The sequence below is a fragment of the Lepidochelys kempii genome, chromosome 1 (genome assembly GCF_965140285.1).
Source record: "Lepidochelys kempii isolate rLepKem1 chromosome 1, rLepKem1.hap1, whole genome shotgun sequence".
Taxonomy (NCBI): Eukaryota; Metazoa; Chordata; order Testudines; family Cheloniidae; genus Lepidochelys; species Lepidochelys kempii.
In genome coordinates this window covers 158666362-158676671 of record NC_136380.1, presented here as the reverse complement: position 1 = coordinate 158676671, position 10310 = coordinate 158666362, and the positions used below count along the sequence as shown (strand labels likewise).

General features: G+C 41.9%; 1 protein-coding gene across 2 annotated transcripts in view; it reads left to right on the top strand.

The window, feature by feature from the left end:
- Positions 1-10215: 10215 nt before the first annotated feature.
- The window catches only part of SLC37A1 (solute carrier family 37 member 1), a 60260-nt gene continuing 60165 nt past the window's right edge, over positions 10216-10310 (top strand). For both annotated transcript variants that reach the window (XM_073359754.1, XM_073359744.1), the window contains exon 1: positions 10216-10298. The gene's annotated coding sequence lies outside the window, so the exon portion shown is untranslated. The remainder of the gene's footprint in view (positions 10299-10310) is intronic.

Sequence of the window (10310 nt, the reverse complement as noted above, 5' to 3'; positions counted from 1 at the left end):
ATGGAGAGATGTTTTGTGATAGTCGGTCAATTTTTAATCTATTTCTTATGTGTGGAGTGCAACATGTGCAAAGGAATGTCTTTTTCACATTAGTTTACACACAAGTCTATACATTCAATATGTAGAAACGTGGCACTTATTAATGCTCTGCCACTGACCTACTGGGTGGCAAGTCACTTCCCCTCCCTGTGCCCCCATGTCCCCATTTGTGAATTGGGGATAATAATACTGATCTCCCTTTGTAAAGTGCTTTGAAATCTTCTGATGAAAAGTGCTCAAAAAGAGCTAGGTATTCTTGTTCTATGGCATAGTCTCATGATTTTATTCCCCAGGGAACAAAGGTGAGGAGGGAGAAGACATTTTATTAAAAAGTAGTTCAATGTTGCTTAATATTGACTTAGCTAACAAACTCCTTGTCCTTTGGCTTTGGAGTTTATTTCGTGAATGGTTATTAATCTGCGGGAACGTCCTGTTTTGAGATATTTAACAATACTGAAATCAAACTTCCCCAGCTGTCAGAGCAAAAGAAGCTGTACACTTACTAACTCATAATTGTATGACTATTTCTCACTTGTGCAAATCCCCTGTGCCTGAATGAGGGAGTCTGTACAGTTATTTCTTAATAACTTTGTGTAGTATACAAACCATTCTTACTACTTTCAGAATTTGACATCTGCTTGTCAACACTAAACATAACCACCTCCTTTTCTTATCTCCTCCTTCCTTCCCCCTAATAACACCTCTGTGATGATCGGGGAATTTGTCTGTACAATTTGTGAATTCTGTTTGAGATTATGAGCTCTGTATATGTCTATCAGACTGCAAACTCCATTTTGATTGTAAGGCTGGTCATTACCTTCCTACTGTCTTTTGACCTCTATCTTGAACCAGAATTCCAGAGGGGTGCTAGAGAGAGAGAGGGACCCAGAGTCTGGGCTCCATGCAGGGTCCAGAGGCTTAAAATTCCAGGGACCAGTGGCTGAGTTCCCTCACAGTAGTCTAGTGTTTGGCTGAAATGGGGCACTCAACTGTGGTCTCTTCACAGTTTCTTATATAACCAGATGCTCAATTGGCATTTACAATCACAAGTTGTTAAAGAACCTTGTGTGCTTTTATCCTCTCCAATAAGCCAGCCAAGTGCACTCCAGACTTCTAGCCCTTAAAGAGTGCTCCATTTTAGACCCTTCCCCATACGCTCTCATCCCTCCTCCAGTAGCAGCACATCTGTGAACTGGAGCGGTTTTTCATTACCTAGGCACTGAGATGGCTCTCTGGAACCCTTTTTAGAATCCTGTCACTAATTTAAGATGAAAGTTGAAGTGATTTCTCTGATTCCAACAGAGCTCATCTCTGCTCTGGATACAGTTAAATTGTCATTGCCAGAGTAGACTTATTTCTGGGGCTCATTCCTGAACCATTGAAGTCAGTGAGATTTTTTTTCTATTGACTTCAGTGGGGGCAGAAAAAAGGCCCTGAATGTCAAATTTGTTTCCTTTGGAATGCACCAGGTATTTTTTAAAAAATCCTAGAAAAGAATACTCTCGGATCTTTTGTCAGGTCTTAACATCCACCCCTCTTCAAATTACACAAGTTAACTCTCAATACAGAGTATATTATACTCATGAACAGAGTATAACCCTTCCAGCAAAAGTGGAGCTGCTTAACATATGTGTATGTATCCCTCTGTGTTTATGGCTAAGAAAAAGGTTTGTTTTATACATGAAAACAAATGAATGGCTTACTTAGTCCTTCCTTCCCTACACCCTGCAAACACAGATGCTCCTGAGACATAGTTTGTCACTGCCTAAGGACAAAAAATATGGAGGAAGCCAGTCTTGAAATACTAGTAGCACTTCATTACTCCTCACCTAATGCAACCCTGCTCAGCTTCTATTGCAGACCCAAGGGAAGTGGTAATACCTACTCCAGAAACTCCTCAAACCTTACAGCTGACTTTGAAATGCTTAGCATATTCCATTCTTAAGACAAGTATTTTCCCCCTAAACTTTTATATAAAAAAGGGAGTTTCCCCTTCCAATATTTGGAAGGGGACAACAGAGAAAAGGACACATCAAATACCATTTAAAGGAAAAACTCTCTTCCTCCACCAGGAAATTAATCTTATGAACTCTTCCTCAACACTTCTATAACAGGTGAAGTTACGGCAGCCCCTAATGAGAGAGTTGGCACTAACTAGGTAAATAAGATCTTTTATGCCAATTGCACTGATCAATAAAGAAAGGAAATGCTCTTAGTATTACCTATAGCATATAGGACAACTTTATTTATTTCTTCATTGCAAGGTTTTATTGCGAAGTGTGTTTTTAAAACAAACACTCATAAGAAATTCCCAGTTCTACTTATTTGGGCCCAATTCATAATAATGTAGCGGTAAAGTGGCCAGATCTCTTCATTACAGTTATCTGAAGCCCAATTTAGCAAAGGAGACAGAGTATGAAGGATAAAAGTGACATGATTAGGGTAGTTAGGGCTAATACCCTCCTTCTTGCTCTCTAATGCTATGACACTTAATAGGCCTGCTGAAGCTGAAGCTGTTTTGGTCATTCAAATATAGGCTGCTTCTGCTTGTCATGATTAGTCTTTTCTTTTACCACAGTATTTGTAGTTCTGGCTTCTTCTGAGAGAGTTGATAGATTAGTGGTGGTCTGTACTATTACTGCCTATTGCAGGCTGCAGGCCCTTCTTTTTTTTCCCATATGACTAGGGCCCTACCAAATTCAAGGTCCGTTTTGGTCAATTTCACAGACATAGGATTTTAAAAATTGTAAATTTCACTATTTCAGCTATTTAAATCTGAAATTTCAGTGTTGTAACTGTAGGGTTCCTGACCCAAAAAGGAGTTGTGGGGGGTTTCAAGATTATTGTAGGGAGGGTTGCAGTACTGCTACCCTTAGTTCTGCACTGCTGCTAGAGGGGCACTTCTGCACCGCCTTCAGAGCTGGGCAGCTGGAAAGCGGCAGCTGCTGGCCGGGAGCCCAGCTCTGAAGGCAGAGCTGCCTCCAGCAGCAGCGCAGAAGTAAGGATGGCATGGTATGGTAAGGTATGGTATTGCCACCCTTACTTCTGCACTGCTGCCTACAGAGCTGGGCCCTCAGTCAGCAGTCGCCACCCTCCGGCTGCCCAGCTCTGTGCCCAGCAGCACAGAAGTAAGGATGGGATGGAATGGAATGGTAGTGCCGCCCTTACTTCTATGCTGCTGCTGGCAGGGTGCTGCCTTCAGAGCTGAGTGCCCAGCCAACAGCTGCCACTCTCCAGCCGCTCAGCTCTGAAGGCAGCGTAGAAGTAAGGGTGGCAACACCATGACCTCCCCCTACAAAAACCTTGTGATCCCCTGTAACTCCCTTTTGGGTCAGGACCCCCAATTTGAGAAACACTGGTCTCTCCCATGAAATCTGTATAGTATAGAATAAAAGCACACAAGTCCCGATTTCACGGTGGGGAGACCAGATTTCACTGTCCATGACGTGTTTTTCATGGCCGCGAATTTGGTCGGGCCCTACATATGACTAGCCTCCAATCGTAGGCACTGTTCCCTCTAAGCTGTGCATGTGTGCGCATGCACACAGATCCTAAACCCCGCGCACATGGAGAAACACCGCACGCACAAAAATTTGCACAACAATTTGCACAGAAAAATTTTTTGCACACAAGAAATTTTTTGCGCACACAGACTGTAAAAAATTAGAGGGAACATTGATCCTAGCTCAATCCTAGGCTACAATCATGGAGAGTGGAAATATAGGAGTTATTTACTTGTCTATTTTCATCTCTTCATCTATCAGTAATGGTCCCCATAATCTTCTCCTTCAGCTCAGAGATCTCTAGTCAGTTTGAGAAGTGTGGAGATAAAGACACTACTTCTGATGAGCCAAGAAAAACACCATGGCTTTTTATGGGGAACAGATTTAGGCTTCTCAAGCTAAGATCATCAAAAGAACATTCTTCTCTTTGAAGTTATGTTAATGCAATACCTGATTGCACTCCCACACCATGACTTTATACTCTTACAAAGACATGTAGCAGCCCTTCTGCAACTTTATAACTTCCTCAAATATTGAGATTTGAGTGTCTTTCTTCTAACCCTCTCTATACATGTTTGGTGCCAAAAGGCAGTTGATACAGATTATGGGATTACATATGCAGTTTGCTATTCCTTTCCTTCTCTCATTTTCTCTCAATCTGTGCATTGTTCCCATCCAGACTTCTGTGGGAGGGGATCAGATGGGACATAAGATTGGCAATATGTTGACTTGCACGCTGCATTTATAGTAAAGTTAAAAGAAAAACAATCCTTTTTTTAAAAATATTCAGAGTTCTTAATGTGTTGTTGGTACTCTTTCTGTGGGCAGGGGTCAGATGAGAATTACCGGTAGTTTATTTTCCAGATGCTTTAAGAAAGGATTGATTAAGCATCTAGAACTTGTGGCCCTGTCAAGGTAACTTACTGGTACATCTTGCCCTACAGTCATGGATTTTCCAAATCAAGGATTATTTTGGTTGAGAGGGACCTCCTGCTACATGGCAGCATTGATTAAATTGGGCTAGTTCAATCGTACCCATGTTAGAAAATGCAGGCGAGGACTAAAGGGGAGAACAATTCCTCATGGATTCCTTTATGGAATTCTGCTCAAGTTGTTTCACAGAGAGGTAAGTTTTGCCCCACTATGGAATATTTGTGATTCCACCTCCTATCTCAAATCTGGGATCTGCAGGAGACAAGTGCCCTCTATACTCACTATAGGAGCTACTGGTTCCTAGTAGAATGGATAAAATGGAGCTTTCTTTGCCCAGGTCTTTCTCTGACACCTAATCCCCCAAGAAACAACATTCAAGATGATTCCTTTACTGAGAGGGGCTCCATGGAAAACCTCCACAAGGGCCCAGTAAGAGTGGGATAATGGCACAGAGGCATCTGACCTCATTTGTCTGAATGAAACAAGAGATTTGTGTGTGCCTCATAGATCATGCTATGAGTCATTATTATAGGGGCCAGGTCTAGCACTCATGAAGGCACTTCCACAGCCATCCACAATAGTGTGTTCTGTTGCCCAATCGTTCCAGTAGTTATAGGTTTTCTTAATATTTAACATAATTTTCTCTGCTGCTGTTTAATTGGATTCTTACCTTATCAGTCCTTATCTAATGAGAGTAATTGCTTCCTGCCCTCTTAGAAGTATTCCCTTAATATATGTGATATTTGCTCAGTTTTGAGAGCACAACATGCACTTGCAACAGATGCCTTTCTCCAAGATTGGTAATGCAGAGTAGGCTTCTGTTTCCCCTGTGCTCTGATCCAAATGAATCTAGATTCAAACTTCCCCAAGATCTAGGTGGTTTTAAATCTGGCATTCCAGTCCTGGCACAACTGTAGTTAAAAATGCACAAGAGTTTGCCATACATTTTTTTTATTTTACAAAACCATTTCTAACTTGTAACTTTTATCAAAGAGTTAGTGTCCTTTAATGTTTGATTAGAAAGACATTACTTCAACAAGGGGATTTTAGTTCTTTGGATAGAACAGCCACAGATGAAATCTTTATTTATTGAGGAATGGAGAAATATTTACTCTGGTCATAACAAAAATATTTGTTGAAAATGTTCTGGTAGTGCCGTCACACCAGCTATAAGTGTGCCCAAAGCCTTTCCCTGTAAAACCAGTTAAAAGTAGTGACCCCATCAGAAGTTTGTCCAAAGCAGAGCAATAGGTCTGCCTCCCTCCCTGTGCTCCTCCAAAGTAACTGAAATTGACCATCTTGTCTTTGCTGTGTGAGTTTGATTCAGTGCCTGTGGAAGTCAATGGAAAGACTCCCATTGACTTCAGTGGGCTTTGGACCACATCCTTAGTTCAGAGGTGCCATCTCAATCAGGCTGAAACAGAAATGTCTTGGTTCAGGAACTCTGTTGAACTCCCTTCCTACGGATGTGGACCAGAGTTTTTTGTTGGTTCTCTTAAGTGGATATAAATCCAGATCACTGCACCTGTAGCTATTTTCCCCCTCCCTTTTGTTACCAGCTCTTCTTTTTGGATTGTTTTTCTTTACCAAGGTTTGATGATTGGTTATATCTGGACTGGCCCCAATTTTGGTGTAAATTGTTCATATGATATCCCATGTCCTCTGCTGGGGAGACAAAGGCTGTTAAAATTAATGAAAACAAATGAAGACCAATAGTTGTACCAGTGCCTGGAATTCTGCTACTTCTTTGGAAATAGTAACCCATTGTTAGCTAGAGAAGACATTAGCTTCTTTAAACTTCTGAAACTGCATGTACATAAAAGGCTAATCATAAGATGAAAATGAGATCACGCAATATAACATACTGGGTGGGAAACACATACCAGCTGTGTACATCTAAATGCTATATGTGGCTACGGGCTGCAATATCTGTATTAAGGCTCCAATTCAACAAAGCATCCTATTCAGCAAAGCACTTAAAGAATATGCCTAGCTCCCATTGTCGTCAAGTCATGAACTTAAATACTTTGCTGAGTCAGAGCTTTAAGGAGTTAAGAGTACACCTTAGTTCTGTATAAATGAAACTGACGTTCTGACCCAGGAAATTGGAGTATTTTTTCAGGCTGTGATGTCAGCAGGGTTGTAGTCAAGGATATGTCAATACACAGAGCATAATAACTGTTTGTTTTTGCAGATAAGCACACACCTTTTTTTTTTTTTTTTCAATGTGAAAGCTGGTACTGACGTAACAAGGAAGGAAATGGTTTGTATAATCAATCCAGCAATGTACTGCCATCCTCATACGTACCTTCTATAAAGAAAAAGTCATTAAAACCCAACAATTATTTTGCATGGTGCTCTGGATTATGTATTCTCCTCTCGATGTTTTTTTTTTTAATCCTTTACTCCTGGCCATATCACTATCTGCATCTCAGGCTGGAGGCTGTCCTTCTGATTCTCCCTGCCACTGTTCTCCTGTGTAACTGGCAGGCACAGACTCCTGTCACTCTTTGTATGTGTTCTTGCTTACTTGCTGGCAGCTGTGCTAAATGCAGCGGCGGTTTCTGGTGTTAGAGAAGAACGAGCTGGAAGAAATTTTTATTTGATCTTAATAAAAGCAGCATTTTCAGCTTTAAGAGGAGAATTGTTTTTATTTATTTTAAGGAGATGTTTGAAATCAGGGACTGGATGTTACCAAATCAAGCTTATGCCTTTCTCTGTAAGAATCACTCATACAGTGAATAGCAGTGTAGGAACAAAAACAACGAGGAGTCTTTGTGGCACCTGAGAGACTAAGAAATGTATTTGGGCATAAGCGTTTGTGGGCTAGAATCCACTTCATCAGAAGCATAAAGTGGAAAATACAGCAGCAGGTATAAATACACAGCACATGAAAGGATGGGAGTTGCCTTACTAAGTGGGGGGTCAGTGCTAACAAGATAATTCAATTAACAGCAGGATACCAAGGGAGGATAAATCACTTTTGTAATAGTGATGAGAGAATGTTGGGACAGACCAACTTCCTTGAGGCCCAGCTTCCCTACTTGTTGCACAGATGGGGAGTGGATAAAGCTTTGGCTCCACCTCCATGAGCCAGCCAGCATTGTTGAGCTGGTGTAGAGGGGGATGTAGTCCGTGTTAGGCATCAGGCTGAGGCAGATCATTTCTCCTCTGGAGTAATAAAGGAACAAGGGGCCATATGGTGACTGGGCAACTCTGTACTGCCAGGGTTTGTGATAAAGTCACAATTTATCCCATACTGTATGGCGTTTCTCTCTACTAGTTGTGCCAAAACTAAACATTTAACATACGGAGTAGGCGTGTTTGTTTTTCTGAAATTGGTCCCAAGTTGCTGGATTACTTGTGAACCAGAAATGGTCTACTTTGAGGATAAGATTGGTCATAATCAAGGACAATGCTTCAGCTTCCAAGGCAGGGGCCAGTTTTTTCCCCACCTTGAATAGTTGTGAATGCTAATTATTCTGCTTGGAGGAGGATGACAAGTGCTATTTCTAAAGTGGGAAAGTGAAGTACAGTATTTGTTTGGGCCTGTACTGGAATATTGTGGGCCTAGTCATAGAAAACAACTCTCTCCAATAGCTTTTGTAGTGGAGCTATTCCTTTAGATACCACAGAAAGGGCTGTATTTGGAAACTGAATTAAAAAAATCTCTTTTTGAAGCTGTGTATATAATGACAATAGCCACTATTGTCAAATGTCAGAAAAAAGCAAGCTGCACAATGCCTACCCAAGATCACAACTATCTAGTGTAATTTTAATAAGCTTCAATGTAATGCCAAGGACCTGATTCTGCAAACACCACGTTTAACTTTACTAGTTTAAATACTGCCATTGAAATGAATGGGCCTACCCATGGTAGTAAAGTAGAGCATGTATGTTTGCAGGATCAGGCATAAGTAAAATCATGTTAGGAGCGAATGAGTTTGTTTAACTGTGAAAGCTGGGACAGGCAGTACAGGGGAGAAAATGAAATGAAGCATAACTTTCCAGTGAGAGCTGTGAGATGTTTTGTAAGCAGACTGCTGGAGCCCAGGATATTACATTATACAAAATAGAAGCTGTCTGTGCTGTAGAGGATAATTAAAGCTGCTACTTGATAACTGTTTACATTACTGAGTACTGAATAAACTAAACAGATTCTTAAAAACACAACTGAAATAAGGGTTTGTACAAATTAGAGAAGGGGGAATTAGACTAAGTCCATCTTCCTGTAAATGTAGGACCTAGTTTCTTGACAGAGTCTGATCCTGAAAAGTCTCCTACGTGTTTGTAGAATCATAGAATCTCAGGGTTGAAAGGGACCTAAGGAAGTCATCTAGTCCATTCCCCTGCTCAAAGCAGAGCCAATCCCCAATTTTTGCCCCATCCATAAATGGCACCCTCAAGGGTTGAGCTCACAACCCTAGGTTTAGCAGGCCAATGCTCAAACCACTGAGCTGTCCCTCCTCCCCACGTTCATGCTTCTGTTCTTTGGGTATGGTGAGCAGTGTTACCCACTCCCACAATTTTATCATAAGTCTAGCAATATTTAGTATTTTTATTTAAGCCCTAGCGACAGGAATCAAGTATATACATGAGCAGTTCAGCTTTCATTTTTTTTAAAAAAAGTAAATTTCTAGCCTTCCTGGTTATTGAGTAAAGTTTAAAAATGTGATGCAAATGCACAAACCAGATGGCAAATAAAACAACCCACAAATCATTATTTTTAAGCCATTTTCATGAATCTGCCTCATAATTTTTGAACATTTGAGACTGGCAGTACTAGGAGAGTAGCCCGATCGAATTCCTCAGATTGCATAAAGTTAAGCACCTGCATGGGTTTTTGAAGGATTGGGGCCAATGACTGTACCATGTCTCAGACTGATGACATTTGATAAGTAGGCACTGTTCTGGAAATGTATCTTGTATTTTCAAAATCTCAAACAAATACAAAAGCATAACAAAAAAAGCCTGAATGCACAAATTAAAAGTGTCAGGTTAAAACTCCTTTTATATACAAAACAAAAAACAAAACAAAAAAAACAACCCTTACAAATAGTACCTTTTGTTGATTAAAACAAAAGTTTAGAAATATAACTAAGGTCCAGGCAGTCTCCACTCAGGTGGGACTCATTTCTGGCGCAGAACCCGACTTTCCATCATTTTATATTTGGTTGCCTCTCCTGGCTTGGCCAATAAAAACACACCAATCGCTTTCACTCGTGTTTCTGGTCAGTTTCGCTTTCAGAGTCCACTGCACGTAGCACGAGGGTGCTGCAATTGTGTATCGAACAAGCCGGGGGGGGACACGTGTTTTCTGTTCCCTGGAACTCGTGGGTTTTCATCGAGAGAGCATTTCAGGTAGGGCGGTGTTTACACAACCTAAAATTTGTGCCCAAACTGGTGACCCGACAGCGATTACTTGTAACAACGGAAACACAGCTGGAATGGACGCTTTGGAATGAAATGCCTCAGGGTCCCCAGCACGCTGCACACGCTGCTGAGTGATACGCGGGGCAGGGTAACCGCATAACCGGCGGGAGCTGTGTCTCTCCCGCGTCCTGTGGCTTCCCCTCTCGGCCCTGGGCACGCGGCGCCGCTCGCTTCTTCCCCACCACAGGGCCGAGCTGCGGGGAGGCGCGCCCGGCGGACAGGCTCTCCTCCAGCGCACGGAAAGCTGGGGCCGGCTGAGCATGAATGAAACCCGAGGGAGCCACGCCCGCAGCGCGGCTGAAGCAGGAAGTATCCGAGCAGCAAGGAAGCAGCAGCCAGGGCTGCGCTGAGGCAGTGCACTGCAAGCTGATCTCCAGGCGCGATTTTCTGGTAAACTCTTGT